The following is a 20217-nucleotide window of genomic DNA, read 5'->3' as shown; positions in this document are numbered from 1 at the left end:
AACGTGGCCAGGATCAGCCTCATGAACAGTTCTTTTTGCTTTATGAAAGATGCTATGCTGTCCAAATGCATGGAGCCACTTTGGGTCTGAAGCTGTGTCCAGCATCTAAAGCAATAAGCCCACCAGATATGACAGAGAGCATGGTGTGAAGAGAGCTGGAACAGCTCCTGGTCTCTGGCAAGGGCTCAGCACAGCATGGAAACAGTTAAAATCTTCTGAGCCAAGGATAGATGCCATTGCACCCATGGCTCTATACTTGGGCAGCAATCTGCGCAGCATTTGCACTGGCCTGCTTAGATCTTCTGGGAAATTTTTGCACCTCTGGCAGGATTTAGCTACAGCAGAAATATCTGCTTCTCAGATGATGCAAAAGTTACTGAACTTGAGTTACCTCTGACCAGCTGTAGGTGTTAATAATGTATGCATCTGAGCTACTCAGCCCAATTCCCTGTGTGGTCAACTGAGAAAAATAACAGCTTTCAGGTTCTGATCTATTTCTTCAAAATCCTGATGAGAATTGCTCTTCAGTTTGCCTAATTCCCTACACTGAATAAAAGAAGTATCTCTCTCAAATGTGGACGTATGACATCATGACGTATGACATGATGACATGACTAGAGCTAGCTGGAGTCATCTTTAGCATCTACCATGAGTCCTGTGCTTTACTATTTTAAAATGCCTTATCAAAAATCTCCTGTAGAAAGAACAAAAAAAACCCCTGATTTTTTATTTACAAATTGACATAGGAGGGACATGTTTTGCATGTTCGGAGTTCACAGAAGCTGTGGAGAACTGATATTATATGACCCAGTGAGACATCCATTGGCTTTGTCAATTTGGGAATAAGCAGAACAATTTTGTATGGCACCAATGTAAAATACAAGAGTGGCTTCAGGACAATGATTCTGCCAATAATTATGTTCTTAGCATCAAAGCAAAACCACTCATTTTGTGAGTTTCTAAGGCTCTTGTGACACCAGTCTAAAATGCTAGATCATACTGCTGTTCAGATAATTATAGATGCAGAGGGAAATACATAAACTCTCAGTTAATCAAGTGGATAAAAAGTTGTCCTACATCCAAAGGACAGCTTTGGATGAATGAGCCTTAGCTAAAGGGACCATATGGTAGGTTTGTAAGTAAGTGCACATACTGTATTCATCTTGAGACTTGCTAAGTACTCAGCCCTGAACTTAAAGGATGGGTCAAAAGGAATGCTATATAAAACACTTCACACATTTTTGAAACATTTTTGTTGAAAATAAAAATTAATAAATTTGAAGGCAATGAACAAAAGGGTGGAAGGGAAAAGACCAACTTCATCTATTTTTAAACACAAAATATTGGACTGTTGAAATGTGCTGTTTTGACACCTTCAAACTTTCAGATGAGTAACAGAAAATCCTTTCAAGAATAGAAAATCACTTTTTTTCTGGCCCACATCTAAATTTACTACTGTTGTAAGTATCATGCTTAATATTTTAGTCTGAGGGCAATGCTCATTTAAACACACAATTTATCACTGAAACATTTGGAAGTTTTCAGACACCTACAAAACATGTGTTCAACCAGCTTTCACTTATTAATACCACAGCAATAGAATCAATGGAATGTTTTTTACGGTATATTAAATGAATTTTTAAAGAAGACAACACTAAATTTGTTAGCTACAAATTTACTTTATAAGGGATATTGATTCCATGACAATATGTTTTTTGATTACATGTCCTCTGATTTACAAAACTTAATGAGCTGCTCTAATACAGTGGGTCAGAGTGGGAAAAAAGAAAATCTCAATATTTTGTTGACCTGTTAACCAAAGCCAAAATGCTGGTATGTTATCAACACTGGTTTAATGAGAAATTAAAGGCACAGCATGCTGCTGCTGTGAAAAAAAATCACTCCATCTTTTCCAGTTCCAGTACAGTAACTGAGTAGTATTTGGTCAAATAACAGCAAATTAGAAAAAAATTATTTTAGGGCTATACTTTGGCAGATTTACTTGTGTTACTCTGTATAAATAATGGAACTTACGTCAATACCATTGTATAAGTTGTATATGCTTGGGAATTTTTTGTTGGTTTAGCAGGAAAAAATCATACAACTGTTTTACTTTTGAGCTTCAGGTGATTGCAAACAGGTTAAAAGGCTGTGTGGAGGTTAAACGGCTGTGTGTAAAAGTGGACCATGTCCATTAAATGCATACTGGCTAATTATAATTCTGTGAATGGATACCTAGAAAATAGCCCCCAAGGAGTTTGAATGAAGTCTAAAGAAAGCAAACAACCAGATTTACATCCAAAGGAATAAGCCCAGAGTATGTTCTTAACTCACCTTATTGAGGTTGCAGAACAGTCTTTTGCATCTCTAACAGCAGTCAGGAGGAAGGAGTCCTATTCTAGAAAGCAAGTTAAAGGCAAAGTTGATGGAGACTGTGGAGTTTCTAAAAAAATCACATTTCTGTAAGAGTTCCTATTAAAAGAAAAAAGAGCTTTTTAACTGCTTAAGTGTTAAGACTAGATAAATGTCTATGAGTGAAGTATATATTAATTCTTTAGAAATTGACTGAAAAATCAAAACCCCTATCTCTAAAATGAAGTGTCATTCTGTTAGCCAGCATGTTGAATTTAAACTGATTTGGAGCTTAACACCTTTTGAACCTTCATTTTTTGTATTGTTATTGCCTCTGTTCAAATGTGTTTGCTGAGACGTTGCTATAATCTGGTTATGAAAATTATAAGAAAGATTGGGCTGCCTGAATTAAAGTGCAAACGAGACCATATTCCAAAGTCAGTTGTATGGATTTTATATAACAGTAAATGTTACGTAGAGAGATAGAAAGAAATAGAACATGGAAGAGTGGGAGAGAAAGAGAAGGACAGTGAGAGATTAAGTAGAAAATATCACCACTTGGTGGATCCCAATTCACTTTCTCTGGTCTTCTTGGTGATGATGGTCCTGCAAAACATAGAGTTCAATGGATTATTATATGTTTGGGCCAGGTGGGAATGCTCAGGTACCTCCCCATGGGGAGGGCTATATTGGACACAGTCTCTTGCAGCAGACTCTGGATGCGTTGCATCACTTGGCATCATGTTCAGTTCTCTGCTTCAGGGCCTCAGTAATGAGTCTGGTGAGTGCTTTGGGGGTCTTTGACGGATGATGACACCCCCTCAGCTGCCCTCACGTGAATGTCCTGTGGTGTGACCTTCCTGGGCTGGGGGCTTTGCAATTGGGCCAGTTTGTGTGAGGGAGGGTGGATGTTCACTCCCCCTGGCCAGGGGTTACACCACATCCCCAAAACTCTCCTGCTCCCCCTTTCATTCTGGAGGGAGTTTGTGCAAACCTGGCTTCAGCAGATGAGTCTGTGGGCTGTGGCCTCCCCCACATTTAACCATGCTAGAACTGGTTTTCAGGACAGCTGCTGGGTTTGGTTTTCTCGAGGATACATTCTTCTCTCTCAACCTCATTTACTTCTTCCTAGACCTGAGATAATTGGACAACAGTGTCACCTTGACCTTATCTTAAGTTCCTTTAGGCACAGTTCCAGTCAGAAGGCTTTTTGAGGGAGGGGTGGCCTTGGTGGTCATAGCTTCTGCCAGTGGCCTCTTGTCCTATTGCCTGGGACCACCAAGAAGAGAATGGCTCCATGCTTGTCACTCCCTCCCCTCCAGTGGTAAGATCCTCTCTCAGCCTTCTCAATTATACTCTAGATGATCTAACAGAATTATCTTCAAAAGATTATTATTTTATCTAAGGCCTACCAGTTATATTTGATCTTTAATGTTCTAGGAAATTGAATTCAGGGGTGTAAAGCACACAAGAGAAATACAAAGAGTTCACAAGTAGAGCTCTGTGAACTAACTTCATTTGAACTAATGAAATATTCCTACTAAAGAACTTTTTTCCTTTACTCTTAAGGTTTTAGATTCTAGCATGTGGGACTAAACTTCTTCCATCTTTTAAATGGAACTACTGTGTGAAGTAATTGCAATGCTTAATAGCCACCCTCCCCTCAAATCAATATTTTATTTCCCCAGTTACAAAAGGAAGGAAAAAATCTTAAGAGTCACTCGTGCTCAATGTTAATTACATCAAGCAAGAAGCAAATTTTGTCAACGTGCTTTATTCTCTATTGGATAAAAGAAGACCTATAGTTTAGGGGCAGGAATATCTTGCCAAATTTCGTATATGAATCTTCAGATAAAAATTTGTTTCTGTAAGTAAAAACTGTCAGACAAAATATTTGTCATTATGTGATGTAACTACAGTGTTACACTGCAGACTCCCTTTAGATCTGTGTGATATCAAGTTATCTCCATGGAGCTCCTCCATGCAAATCAAGGAATAATGCCCACTTCAAGGCATGCAGACCCTTACCAAACCTAACACATTTTCTGCTTGCACATGGGTCTGTCTCCTTCCCTCCCTCACTTTGAAACAACAGCAGCTTATGCCATTCTTGAGAAGGCTTTAGGCTTTCCATGAGAAGGCTGCTCACTTTCTAGGCTTGTATAATTAATGATGAAACCCATTTTCTGTGGTGTTTTCTGAAGCAGCTAAACAAGTACTTTGCCTCTTAACTATTGGGTATTATATCAGAGTTGGTATATTGAAGTGGTGACATTAAAAGATAGTGTGGGTTGCCTCTAATGTTCACCTTCAAAGAGACAGTCTGCTCTGAACTTATCCTTGAATTTTCAAATATGAGCAGATTTTTTCAATGTGGGGAAAATTTCTCAGTTTGGTCCTGATGTTGAAATTTCAGCCTTGAGCAAGTATTTTATAAGAAAAGACTAGCCTGTGACAAACAAAAATCAGTGATAGGCTGATAATTATAGCAATGTTTGAATGTACCATTGTGACTTGCCTTTGTAGTGAAGCTAGTGAAGCATCCCCTAGAGTAAATTGCATTTTTCATAAATACCAAACATTCGGGAATAATTACTGCAAAGCATTTGAATGCCTGAAGACTCACTCCTTTGTGAATGGAACCAACAATGAGAAACAGACATGGAAAAAAGCCACGCATTTCTTGTGAGTGTCTGTCTTTCTCAAATGCATTCATTCTATCCTGTTCTTCAAATCCACTTGAAAAGGCTTTTTTGCCCTTTATGAATTCAAAACATCATTAAACAATAACTGCTTTTCTTATTTAAACAACATACTCCTCTCAGTTCTACATTTAGTAATAAAGTCTAAAATTTCTGAGATGAGACATTTTCTACCAACTGGGAACATTTTATAGTGTAGCTTTCATCTTTTTGTTTTTCTGTGGGCAGATGTGCCAAGTAAAGATTATCAAGTAACAGCAGGTTAACTGCATATTTCTGTTAATATGGCTGAACACATTTGTTTTCATGATTTATCTTTCAAAAGTATAATTGAACAATCTTTGTAGAAACTGTCTGCTTATATACAAACCTTCACAACCAAAATACTCCCTCTTTCAGGTACTTATTATTATCAGCCCTTAGTTTTTGTACTTTCTCACTTCCTAAAGTTTTGGGGTTTTTTGGTCTTTCTCTATCTCTTAATTACATCAGGTAATCTCACTAATGAAATTGTCATATATTTTACCTCTTTTTTAATCTTTTTTTGAGCTCTTTATTCTGGCTTGTTATTCACTGAAAATATCCCTGTGAAAGATGATTCTTTCAACAGGGACCAGAGACCAGCATTTTTTTTAATCTGCCTGTTGTTTCTGTTAACTGGTGAAGAAGTATGATGCCTTGGACATAAACTCTTGTAGGAATGATGGATTATTCCTACAAAAATAGTTTATTTTGCTATGAATTTTCTGTTACTGGACATATAGTCTTCCAAAATTGCTAATTCTAAAGGAGATGCTGGTGTGGAAAGAATGAAGCCTAATCTATCCTGCATAGGTATTAATATCAGCATTTCTTTAGTTTCATTTTTGCAGTTAGCTTACTTTCATTCTCTGGTTGTATTGATTGTCTTATTTTAGAATAATCCCCAAAAATACTGGCTTTGTGAAACAGAACTGCATTAGTAAATAATTTATACTTTGTGATTGATGTGGGACTCAGGTTCAACTTCATACACACACATACATAGATGTCTATGCACAACTTAGACATCCATACCCTCCCTCCAATCATTGGAACTGATTGTATTTCTGGGTTGGCACTTATAGAATGACTAAAATGGCAATACACAACAGATTTCAAGTTTTATCTATGGAGAGTGGAAATTTTTTTATAATGCCTCTTGTGGCTTAAGTTATTGATGCTCAGAAATGCAGAAAGTCTAGGACAGGCAAAATTCAAAAATAAACCAAATTATTTATTAAGGTTGGTACTTTGTATTGAAGGACTGAAAACTATATGAAGGTTAATTATTACAAAAAAATAAGCTAAAGAGAGGAAACCACATTACGTAAGTGCTTTGAACAACAAAATATGAGAAGATTGTTATAATTGACAGGCAATATGAAATCTAGAAGATGTCTTGTGTGCATAGGATCAGTAAAAACAGAAGGAATTACGTAACACAGCAAGGTACAGAATGAATCAGCATATTGAAACTACAATATGAAAGAAGTCATAAGACATTGGCCCATACAGAAAGCCTAGATACAGATAGGGACCAAAAATCTCATATTGAATATGCAACAGAACTTAGAGAAAACATTTAAATTTGAACTTGAGACTTGAAAAGTTCTACTTTTTCAATATGTGCTTTATTTTAGTAAAGTTGTCTGGTGATTACTACATGTTCTTCTCATTTTCAGTTTTCACAGAGGTGTGAATATAATGTCCGCCTTAGTGTGAAAGAACTCAAAAATATTACTTCAATTTCTAGTGGCATGTAGTAAGAAGTAAAGGGATAAAGAAAAGGGAAGAACATTTTTTTAATGCATTGAAATGCTAAGAAGTGTTAAGATGACTTTACTGGAAGGACAATCTCGAAGATCATTTACTTGATATATCATTTTGCCCAGGCAGACATCAAAAGGAAAACAATAATTTTAAAAATTTTGTGAATATAATTAATTTTGACTTCCTTAGTATTATGAACACTCAAATTTCTCACATTTAAGACATTCCACCTCAATAAATTTAAAATTATTATTATTATTTGCACTGCATATCATTCTGAAATATCTTACTCATGGTTTATTGTCAAAGAACTAAAGAAATAAAACACAAACTAAAAATCTTTTTATATATCCCACAGATAGAGACTGGAGCATGAGATACCTATTGTAATTGGGCAGAAATACTGCTACCATTCTGATTCTATTATTATTTCTCATTGACAAATTGTTTCTAGTTCACTGGGTTTTTTTAATTTTTTTTTTTTTTAATGTACCATGAAAGTTCTCTTTACAGACATTGTCTAACCAGAAAAAAAATAGTGGCACAGAATGCAATATTATGAAGATCACAGTCCCTGGAAAGTATATGTTTTACAAGTCCATGTCTGGACAAGACAGTCTTTACAGACTGTCCATGTTGTAAAATAAGAAAATTAAAGTTTAAATTCTAAGAGATTTATCTTAAGTCAGTTGAGTGTATTTTTCACGTCTAAATGTTGAGTTTTCCATTAAGCAATAATAAAATTATCAAGAGAGGTACTATTCTATGGTGAGATTACAGACAGCAATAATCTTCATTTCATATTAACCTGATACCAATTCCAAGATTCCATCAAAGCTACTGTCAGTCCTTGCTGCCATCACATACATAGTAAATATTGCTAAATATCGCTCTACACTTTATTGGCTATTCAAAGTGTGTGCAATCAGATTGAACTTCTGGATTTGTCATGTTATGCTATGGTGCAAAATTAATCTGAAATCAATGCAATACTCATACTGACTTAAAATAAGTTTAAATCAAGACTTTTCACTGTAATCACGTATCTGAGGATATCTTTTATTTGTGATGCAAAAGGAATCTGTTCTTTACCTATGTAACCATGATTTTCATATGGAAAGAAAAAGTGCATGGTGGGACAACTTCTTATCATGACATAAACTGTGTACCATAACATAAAATCAAGGTTAAGTATGGGAAAGAGGAGCATATCAATGAGAGTTTTTACTATCTCTGATTTAAAAGAAAAGATGATTAAGGACACATTTTTTGTTTGTTATTAGCTGTGGTGTTTCATTTGTGTCTGAAGTGTGGAACTGATCCACAATAGTTTCAAGTAGCTGATTATTTAGCTGGTAACACCTAATTCCAATCTTCATTTGCACCAATAACTACATGTCTGTAAAAGTAGACTGATTTATAAGCATGTAAGCAAGCTTAGAATTGGAGCCATAGACTTTACAACTACAATATCAAAGCAGAGAATAAAAAGAACCAGATTCTCCTAAACCATTTTTTTGCCTCCCTACTCTGCACATTCTGAGCTTTTCATATATATTAATAAATTTATCCTCACAAGTTTTGCTTGAGAAAAGGGAATATTTTTCTTTGAACAATTGTTGCTGTGGAAAAGAATCAGATGTATTAAATGTCAAGCATCAAAAATTTTATTCCCAATATTACTAAAAATTCATAGTCCAGAGAGATGAAAAATGAAAGGCTAAATTCAATAATAGTGTCTCAATATCATTTCAGTGCTCTGTGAGCTGGTGTCCCACAGAAAGTTATTTGCAGATTACTTTAGAGCAGTTGTTCTTACCTTTATTTTTGAGTTACTTACAGTATAATGTTCTTCTCACCATCCACATGCCCCATCTCTCTGCCTCTATAGCAAGGGCTCCACCACTGTTCCCTTCTCATTTATCAGGGTGCACTCCTCTGGCAGGAAATGAGTGGAATAAATGGAACCATGTTAGTGCATCCACTAGAACAGTACAGCTGATCCTATTTTTCCAATTCCCTGGACAGAAAAAAACTCTGTGGAGTGCATTGGCCTATATCTTGAGATGAACCACTTGTTTCTGTGCTCTGACATATCAGAATTGATACCACAACTTATAGACAGCATGGAGAGGCAATGAAGAGCTGATATGCCATAAAAGTTGTACAGGCTGGAATAGCCAGTTATGTGCCTCATATTTCAGATGTATTGAGAATACACTTGTAGTAAAAGGGCAAGAAATGAGACAATCAAAGCTGCAAGGAAATTGAAAAGGGCACTCTGATAGCAGATTCCATACATGATGGGCATCTTTTCAATGGATTTGGCATACTATTTTCTTACGCAGCATGGATTCACTAAAAGTAATCATGTTTGACCAACCTGATTGCCTTCTACAAGGGAAAAACTACCTGGATGGATGAGGGGAGAGAAGTGGGTATAGTTTATCCCTACCTCAGAAAAGCTTTAGTCACTGTCTCTCACAACATCCTTGTAGGCAAACTAAGGAAAGACTGGATGAGTGAAGAGTTAGTGTATTGAGAACTGGATGAACAGCAGATCCAAGAGTGTTGTAATCAGTGGCACAGAGTTTAGTTGGATGCCTGTCAGTAGTGGTGTCCCCCAGCATTCAATACTGGATGCAGAACTGTTGAATCTATTCCTCAGTGGCTTGGATGAAGAGATGCCTCCTCAGTAATTTTGCTGATGACTTAAAGCTGGGAAGAGCGGCCAATATCCCAGAGGGCTGTGCAGCCCTTCAGAACAACCTCAACAGGCTGGAGAGATGGGCAGAGAACTGTCTGGAGTTCAACAAAGGCAAATGCAGGGTTCTGCACTGAGGAAGAATAACCCCATGCTCCAGCACAGGCTGGGGGCTGATCTACTGGAAAACAGCTCTGCAGAAAAGGACCTGGGAATCCTGATGGACCACAGGCTGTCCATGAGCCAACAGTCTGCCCTGGTGTCCAAGAAGGCCAATGCTGTCCTGTGGTATGATAAGAAGAGCATTGCCAGCAGGTAGAGAGAGGTGATCCTGCCTCTCCACTCAGCCCTGGGATGAGTGGAGGCCTCAGAGTCCTGTGTCCAATTCTGGGCTCCTCAGTCAAGGGAGACATGAAGGTGCTGGAGTGGGCCCAGCAGAGGCCACAAAGATGATTAGCAGACTGAAATATCTCTCTGACGAGGAAAGGCTGAGAGATCTGGGCCTGTTCAGCCTCAAGAAGAGACAACTGACAGGGCACATCATCAGTGTCTGTACGTATCTAAAGGGAGAGTGTCAAGAGGAGGGATTCAGGCTCCTCTTGGTTGTGCCAGACAACAGGACAAGGAGCAACAGACAGAAACTGATGCACAGCAAGTCCCACCTGAATCTGAGAGAGAGTTCCTTTTCTGTGTAGGTGAAAGCACTCTGGGACAGATTTTCCAGAGATGTTATGTAGTCTCCCTCAAGGGGAGATGTTAAAAAACCATCTGGACATAATCTCATGCCATGTACTCCAGGATAACCCTGCTTGAGGAGGGAGGTTGTACCAGATGATCCCCAGTGGTCCCTTCCAACATTGCCCATAGATTCCAAGAACAACTCAAGTTCAAGACTGAACTGGGGAACATGTAGCAGTTGGATAATGTAAGCTTCATTTGATACCATAATTTAGATACCTCAAAAACCTTGCATGAAAGATTTTCATACATTTTTGGTGAAGTCATTGCAGACTGGCCAAAAGTGTATCTGTGAAGATGGTAATTTCTTCCATGTTAGGTTCTTGCCTCAGAACAGATGTTTTTTATTTGGGTGAATCATCCATCCATAGGTATCTCATGCCATTTGAAATGCCCTTAATTGTTCAACATATCTTCACAAGGCTGACACACAGAAAGATGTATGCCCTTCCGTAGCATCAATTGAAATATAGCAAAGATATCCTATTGCATCTCAAGTTACACTATTATGCTGTGTCTGGACAACTGGACTGAATTCCTTATTCCTCCATTTTTGCACATAGAAGCATTACATTCCAGCTCACTTCCAGAGTTGCCATGAACTTTTCCAAGATCTTGGACAGAGCCTGGTGCGAATTACAGTCAGGCCATGTGCTGGGTTGATCAAGCAGACAGAAAAATCACAGCAAATATTCTTTTAAATGCTTAGGCAGATGGGTGTAGAGCTGGTAAAGTGTTTTCTTCGTGTGTTGACAATGTCTATGACTATATGAATGCACAGGGTGGAGGTCTAGGAAGGTGCAGAAGAATTGTGTCCCAGGAAAAGACATTGATTGTTGTGACTGTACACATCAGAGATATCAGGCTGAGTTTCTCTGTCCAGACCCCTGGGTATAGCCACCCAGCAGCTCTAAGTTTGATGTGTTTTGTGTCAGGAGGGCATCCAGATTCTTACAAAGGAATGAAAGAAACAGAGAAGAGAAAAACCATAAATGAGAACTCAGACATCTAGACTTTGACTTTTAGTCTGAATAATCACAATGTGTTACATTTTCAAGGTAAATTTTTGTCTTTAAGGTAAATTTTCTTTACAAAGAAATCTTTGTAAAGATGACATATTTTATCATGTAAATCTAGAAAACCTTGCAATTTCAGATAATTCAGATTTCTTTTAAGATGAAATTAGTGTTAAATTTTCTTGGTCATTGACAGTCCTTTTTTTATTTGTAATTTACCTTGGAAAATGTTCTTTATCTTCTGGCTTTATCTAGTGTTCTGAGAATTAATTTCTCAGTCATTAAAAAAAAATCCAAATAGCTGTTTATTTTGCTAACCAATAATTATCTTTGTATTCCATATTGGTACCTAAAAACATCCAGTTTATAAGAGGACTCCACAAATACCTGTGTCATTAGAAAGAAGAGTATTCAGCTACAAGATAGCAATGAAGATAGATAAATTCATTTGGAAAGAGGTTTAAGTTTTATCTGTGCTTCATCATCTCCTAGAGTACCTATCCATTTTTACTAACTAAGAAGCCAAATGCAACCTAAGCATCTCAATAAGACATTTAAAGTTAATGATGTGAATCAATCCATAGGCTTTTTAGACTCACACAATATTTCTCTATAAGACTCCAGAACAATAATTTATACACACTGTGTCATGAAATATATTCTTAGAGGTTGATTGCTTTCCTAACAAGCTGATTTGAAGTTTATGGTACCTACAGGCAACTCATGATGAAAACTGCTCTGAAAAAAAAAAATAACACTTTCAGAAACCTTAAGAGCAATTGAAATACTATAAGCACCACAAATATTAAAAGAACTATGTTCTGTCATAGTTTTGAAACTGAGCCTAAAATAGAATTGTTGAACAGAAGCAGCTCTCAAGAACTATGACCTATCTGTGGACTAACAGGTGGTTGTGTTCATTACAGATTTATGGATGAGAGACGTTACCTCTGAAGAATTTCAGGCTTGTCACTTATTATGAGAAACCAAAGATTTCTTCAGCATTTCTTTAAATAACATGGACTTCATATTAAAAAAGCAACCAAATACAACTACACTCAATTTTCAGTTTAAATATTCTTTAAATGAATGTTTATCACAGTATTTCAAAGGGGAATAGAAGTGAGAATAAAATTGTGAGTTACAAAAATTACGACTTATATGTAATAGCAATTTTTAATCAAAATATATTTATCTAGGATTTAGAAAACAAAAAACCCCAACATTTGTATATATCACCTACATTCTGAACTGCTCTTATGCCATGAGCTCATGTCTGTATTCCAGGGTAAAAGACAATCAACAGCTTTGAGTCTCAAGGTTTCCTGATGTTGAAGCAGAGTCTAAAAGGAAGTCTACTTCTATTCTCATTTTTAATAACAATTTGTATTTTCTTTTAAGATCCAACTTAATCTACCTAACTGCTAGTGTCTTTAATTGCTTTCTTTCTATGGGTAGCTGTCAGATATGACCAGAAAGATTAACCTTGGCATTGCAGACAATTATGTCTCATTATCTTCAAGAAGATACTTGGATTGAGAATTTAGTCAGATTTTAATTGCAGCCTGTCTGACTGTCTTTTTACAAGTTTAATCATTGTATAACTATCTTCAAAAAGAATTGCTGAAATGACCAGATATTTATTAATGTTAAAGTTTTAGAGAATGGTATGATAATGAATTTCCTTGTACATTAACTTCTACACACTTTCAACCAATTTCTATACTGCTTTTTAAAAAATCAACGCAAGGTCTATGAACTGTGTTTTCTTTGTATTCTAATAAAAAATACAAGATGATAACAGCTGTGCTAAGGTATTCTTTGCAAACCACTTTTGTTTTGAGAAAGGTCACTCTGTGCTCTTTTATCATACTTCATTATTTAGTTTTGGCTCGCTTTTGTATACAGGCAATTTTTTTCTCTGTCTACAAGCTGGAAATGAAAAACTCCTTATTAAAAGTTTTCTCTTTATTACTAAAGTTATCTGAGCTTCCAGTTGGTAGATATAGTGATTTTTTTTTTGAAAACTTGTAATATTTTCAAATTTTTAACAAAACTTTCAGACAAAATAAAAACAACAGTTGCTTATTTGTACATAGAAAATGGACTTACAAATATAAATAGGGGTTTGTAATAGGCAAAATTTTAAAAGGTTAGAGGCTTTGGTTTAAATTCACATACATACATAGTGTTTGTAACTCCAAGGTTGTGGGTTTTGGTCCCTGCATGAGCTGTCCACTTAAGAGTTGAACTTGACGATACTTGTGGGTCCCTTCCAACTCATAATATACTTTGATTCTGTGACTAAGCTGAGCTATCTGAGCTGCCTAAATCTCTGAAGTCCACAAAAATTGAGCCTCGAAAATTTGAGAGGCCAGACTTTTCTTCTGGTGCCAGCTGGTTTAAGAAGCAGTGAAAATAGCTTTTCTTATCTTATTTTAGCACTAGTTCTCTTGGACAGATTAGAAAGTGTAGAGGAAAGCCAAATGAATAACATTAGCAACAGCAAAACATAATTTATGGAGCTTGTAAAAAGATTTAGTTTGAGTCTAAAACTTTTGTAATCTTTCAATGATTGATATATCCAGCCACAACTGTATACATCCCTTCTAGGTCTATCTAAGTTTTTTAAAACATGTGAGATTATCCAGTAATTTGTTAATCTGATGTCTGTGAAAACTTTTTCATTGATTTACAGGCATGAAAACTTTTTCATTGATTTACAGGCAGACAGACTGAATTGTCAGAAAGTATGAAATGTAAATGAAAAGTATGAACAGTATGAAAAGTATGAAAGTGTAATTTCATTTACATAATTTCGTGTTTGTGACAGTTTAAGAATGATCTCATTCTATGAAGCAGTCAAGATTTCAATGCACAGGTATCATTGCAAATAAAAAGTATAATCCATGATGTATTCTGTGCCAAAAAACATAAGAAAGGTAACTGCCCCTTTTCAATCACTCCATTGATTTCCTCTGTAAATAGGGAAAAACCCTGAGTATCAGATTTATTTCATTTAATGTTATGTACTTTATCCTTGGTATCTGCTTAGTCAATGATAAGGTGCATGTGTCTTCAAATCTAATTCTCTTCTTCAAATAACTAAAGCATGAGGACAAAAAACACCATTTGGATAATGATAATTGACAAAGTTAGGCTTTAGTTGAAACAAATCCCAATTTTAATTTCTCCATGTCTCAATGCCCTTTCTTTAGGTCCAGCCTGTGCTCTTTTCTTCAGAAGTTCCTGCTGAAAATTTTAAAACTCTTTAGAATACTAGTTTTACCATGACAGTTGTCATCTACTAGTAGCCATTATTACTGATGATTAATTCCAGCTTTTGAATTATACACCTTTCCTAAATGTTTAAAAAATTATAAATATTTGATACAGTAACACAGAAAAGTTGAAGAAGCTGATGCATATAACAGTACCAGGAGAGAGAGAAACTAGAGGATAACAGCTGAGATCTGCTGCTTTGTTCCTCTGTGTGCTCAACTCGGCAAGATTAGGTATCCTATTAATGCCATCTACTTTGGAATCAAACAGCATCCACATCCTCTTTGGTCAGTTTGACAAGCTGTGACTGTTGACTGACGCCCTGTCAGATATCACTTTATTTTCCCAAATGGAAATGCTTCAGATTTCTTCTTATGCATTCCTTTCCCTTTCTTCTCTTGAACATGTTCCAATTTTGACTTCATGCTCAACTGCTTTAAACAGCTTTAACTGTCCATGTCAGTATCAGTAAATTAACTTTTTCTAAAGTCACTTACTTCCTCGTCTCTGACAAGTGATACTGTGAGTAAATATAGCCCAGACCACAAAGATAACATTTCTCTGAAAAAACTTCACTCACTCATAATCTCCCCAGTCTGACTAACCTTCCCCCAAAAACAATAGGTCAAAAGACACTTTGTTATGCACTCTTTGTAGAAAAAACAAATTGCATTCTTGTTGAAGCAGTTCATTGTACAAGTCTGCAAACATACTTTTTCCCCCAATGAGTCACCTGACTTTATTTTTTTAAAATATTGTCAAACATATTAGCATGCCTCTACATTTTCTACTGAAGAAAATTTTATTTTATTTTTAAAAAAAAAATATTATATTCAAAAAACTTCTGAAGGCTTAAGGACAAGAAATTGAGATTATGGTCACAATTATGAAGGTTATAATTAAGCAAAAATGCATTGCTGGCTAAAAAAACCCTACACTTTTAACTCCCAGTTAACAATTTCTAAGACTCCCTTGCTAAGTTAAAACTCATCATATACCTTCATCCTCTGATTTTTTACAAATCTTTTAAGAACACATTATCTTCTTTCCATAAAAAATAAATTGTGCTTATCTAGTGTCTTGGAGATTAGTCTTAAAACCAGGCAGAGAGAAAAAAGATTAAATTATACTTTATGTTTTATTTAGAATTTCCTGCATACTTTGTTCTATGGAGACCATAGAGTAAAATTACAATTGTGTATCAACCTAAAATCACTTTCTATAGGTTTTATCAAGTTTATTAAGCATGGAAATGATCATATGCATTTTAACATTTTTTGCTATGTCATAAGGGGATTCTTATCAGTTTTATGCTTGGCTGGTGAAGAGTAATGATTCTTTTGACTTTCTCAGCTACTTCAGGGGTCTTCTGCCTTCAAAGTCTATCATGATTAAAGTAGTTTCAAACAAATAACAAGCTTGTCATCATGCATGAGCATTTTAAAGCTGATGTTAGAATATTAATAAGATTTAACAGGCCTAATCAGCTTTACCTGAGGCTTCCAGCCACATCTATGTGTCCAAAGCCTCCAGTTCAGGTCCTCAGTGGGCTCATCAGGCCCCTCCAGAGCTATGCCAGAAGAGCATTGAACCTCTGCTCAGACACTGGCATTCCCATGCCTGTCCATGGAGCCCCATAATCAGAACCCTGTTGCCACCATGAGGGACCTGTGCTGAGCCAGAACCTCTCTGTGTGTTGCTGGGGAGGTGCTGGCTGACATCTGATCTACTGATCTACTCTCATTCTCCCACATCCCCCTGCCCACTTAAACCAGAACCAACAGTGGCGGTTATGATGCCTCCATCCAGTTCACTCTGGATTTTGGGGGAAAGATGGCAACAGAGTAGCCAAGGGCTGTCAGGAATGGTGACCCAGATGTCTTGCTAGTATGCTAATATGGCTACAAATCAATCATTCTACTCCATAAATAGCAGACAGGCCAGAGCCCTTGAGCTCTCCGGCACGGCAGTGGGCTGATGCCTGCCAGGATCTCCCCTTGAGTAAGGACATCTTTGAAGGTTACTCCTCGAGGTTGAGATGTTCCTTGCTGCAGCAGATCTTGGTAATGATTGTGTGCTAAACTGGAATATTAGCTGAGTGATGCAAGGATTTATCGTGTGCATATAATAATTTTGAAGTAAACCGTTGACCAAATGTAGGACTGGAACTGGATCCATTTACACCTAAACTCCTCTCTGAGATGGAATTAAGAACAAAAGGAAGTCCTTTCTGAACATCATGACTCAACAGGAAGCTCTTCCTCTTTTATCCAACCCTGTCCCCTATGCAGATATCAATCTAGTCGATCTTGTCATGGAATCCTGTTTAACCAGTATCACATTTACCACTGAATTTAGATAGCTCACTGTTTTATATCAATAAAGTACATTGCTGTTTTTCTATTAGGATTGAAGTGCATCGCTCCATTCATGACACGAGGACCTATTCTGCCAACTGTCTTGGGTACCCTCATCTCCTGGTGCTCTTAAGAAGCATCTAGCCATTTCTACTTCCTAAAAAATTATTTTGGATGAAATATGCATTACTTTTGCCCTAACACACACCTGAGTGTTCAGAATTAATACTGAAATACTGAAACAAGGATGGAGCTGTATCTTCAAACAGTAAAGCAAATTGTTTTTTAGAAGTAGAGTGTCTAAATTAAAAGTTCCTTCTAATTTCTGCATAATACCACTTCTTTCTTGGTTTAAACATATCTGAAATGCAGACTCAGGAAAATATTATAAAGCAACTTAGGCATGTTGTTCTCTTTTTAAATAAAAAAAAAAGAATAAATTGACTGTTTACTTGCATCCTGAAGTACTCCGATTTGGAAGTAAATGCATCTTGCTTATATTGGTAAATATATTTAAAATATTTTAAATATTTTTTCCTCTTTTTTTTTCACCTTAGTGTATTTTAACATCAAATAAATATTGTCCTAAAATAGTCTGTATTTTGGAGAATGTAAATGAAGTTTTGTCACAACCAATACAGAGAACACCATACAGTTTTATTAGAATTTGATACATTAGAAGTTATGCTGGGTTTTTTTTTAGCTATGGTACTGAACCTGTCCTGAACCTTTTCTGGGCTATGAGATGTCAAGAAAGGAATCAGTATTTTATCAGCTCACAAGTACCTTCAGTGCTTGAGAGACACTGCCAACAAGAAAATGTTAATTGTTACAGTACATTCAGATAATCCAAAATACTTTGTTTTTTGAAATTCTACTGTTGATTTCTGTGATCACCCCTCACAGGTCTTTCTTTCCATTCTTGAGCAATATCAATGTACAAGAAATTCTGCCTTTTTATTAGGGAAAAAAGAAATCCAAAGAATAGTATTTTTTCAATTGAAATCTATGCTCTTCCATTATCCCTGTGGAGCTATTTGAGTTTTAAAATTCAATAGGAAAGAAATCATCTATATAAAGATTTTAGGAGTTCTTGGAACATCAAATCATCAGTTTGATGGCTGTTCAGATAGTTTCTTATTCCAGTGCTAATCAAAACAGGATATACTGAACGCTTATTAGATTTGATCATAATCTTTTGAATTAAAATCTTTCCCCTAGGAAATAGTGTTTTGTCAAAATTAAACATTGTATCAGTAATGTTAAATTCTTTTGCTTTAAAAAACAAATAAAATAAGATGAGAAAGCAACAAAATAGATCCTTGACACTTATATGAGACAATTTTACAGTGATTAAACATAGTCTGGGATGAAGCCAACTTCTGGGACTCCTCCTTGCATAATACTGCAGTGATAGCTGGAACGTGGGAAATACTGATTAGATATTTAAGAAAAAAACACCACAAGGATGCTCGAATATTGGAACAGGTTACTCAGAGAAATTTTAGGATGTCTATTCTTAAAGTTATTCAAGATTCAACTTCCACAGACCACAGTATCTTGATTAAATTAGGTGTATTTTGAGAAGAGAGAGGGCTGAGTACCTCCAAATTCTTTGTCTAACCTAAATTATTCGATGATTTTTCAGTTCTAAAAGTGGTGTAATTTCTGGCCAAAGCTAGTGTTACTTATCAATTACAGTAGAACTATCAGCCCTGTATTTAGGACTACTGCCTGGAACACCTATATCAAAGTCTCTTCCCTGACTTTGGTCTTTTTGGAAAACTTGATCTACAATATTTTAGATCTTAATGCTGTGTAGTACCAGAATCTAGTTTTTGTCTGATACCATTTTATTTCATGAAGAATGGAAAATTTTTTCTAAACCTAAATATGAGTGGGATGAGACCACCATTTCTTGCTTCCATTTTTCTTTAATTTAGGAATTGTTAGCAAACGTGAAAACCAAAGTATTCCCCAGGGACTGATGTATTCTCAAGGTCTAAGGAAACAGGAAGCTATTTTTGTAAATCTACTTGTAATAAACCTGTTCCATATAGTATTTTAAAAAATCATATTATACAGTTTCTCCCCTTTTAATCTGGTTGGCTTACATCTATTGTCTAGGGTTTGTTTTATATGTTTTAACTTTATTAAATTTATATTTGTTCTTTCTTTAAGGATTATACCTTATCTTTGCTTCAACCCTCTTTTTCTAATACCCTTTGTCCTTTTTTAATACACAATCTGGAATTCTATCTTTGTCAACCTTCTGGTCTTTCAGCTGGATTTAAATTTAACTTTTTGTTAATGTTCCTGATATATCTGGTAATTCTGCAAAACTATTGATATTTCTAGGTAACATAGGCTGTGTCTTGACTACCAGATGTTTGTTAGAACACGTTCACTGTGAGGAACTTCTCCTTTATATCCAGGACAAATATTATCAACAGTCTGAAACAAAACAAGGTTTAGCAAGAAGTACAGCTCAGCTAGTTTTCACATGCATAGAAGAGCTCATCCTGAGAGAACATGCAATATGGAAACTGCTGCAGTGCTATCCCTGACTGGAAGAGACTCAATGGATGCAAAAAAAGACACCTGGGTTATCGGTTACCCATGAGTTCACTTTACAATACAGATTGGTTTTGAAAGAAAAAAAAAACGAGAACATTTGGCTGTACAATAGAATACAGAGATCACTTTCTGATTGTAACCTTTAAAATAAGGTCAACAAGAAATCAGAAAATACAGTCTTAACCCAGTAAAATCAGAAAATGGCACTGAGGCTTGATACTAATCACTGTACTGCTCATCATTTCTAATACCCTGAGAGAGCCCATCTTACTCAGGTGCATCTTGTCCTGACTGAACTGTTATCCAGTGAGAGCATCTCTCACTCCTATTCTCGTTATACTGAAATTTGAGCTGTATTTTCAGAAAACTATAATTTTATGTCCTAGGACCTCCAGTTTTTGTTTCTCGTGATGTGCTTGTAGTTTTGATTATTTATGGTCTTTTCTGAAAATACAAATAAAAGACTGATGAAATGTGCCTGGAGCTGAAAATCATATTATTATAATAATTTTTATTTCTAGGTTCAGCTTCATTAAATGAGTTATACTGTATGTAATGTGAACTCTCATGTCTTAACAGAAACAGCAAGATTTTTCATAGGAATTTTTCTCTTCTTCAAATAAATTCATAACCTGGTTAGGCTGTTTGTTTGGGGTTATTATTTGTTTGTTTTAATAAGGAAGTATAATTTATCTTAC

Source organism: Molothrus ater, chromosome 2, assembly GCF_012460135.2.
Source record: "Molothrus ater isolate BHLD 08-10-18 breed brown headed cowbird chromosome 2, BPBGC_Mater_1.1, whole genome shotgun sequence".
Lineage (NCBI taxonomy): Eukaryota > Metazoa > Chordata > Aves > Passeriformes > Icteridae > Molothrus > Molothrus ater.
The sequence above is the reverse complement of the archived record's forward strand: the minus strand, read 5'-3'. Positions refer to the sequence as shown.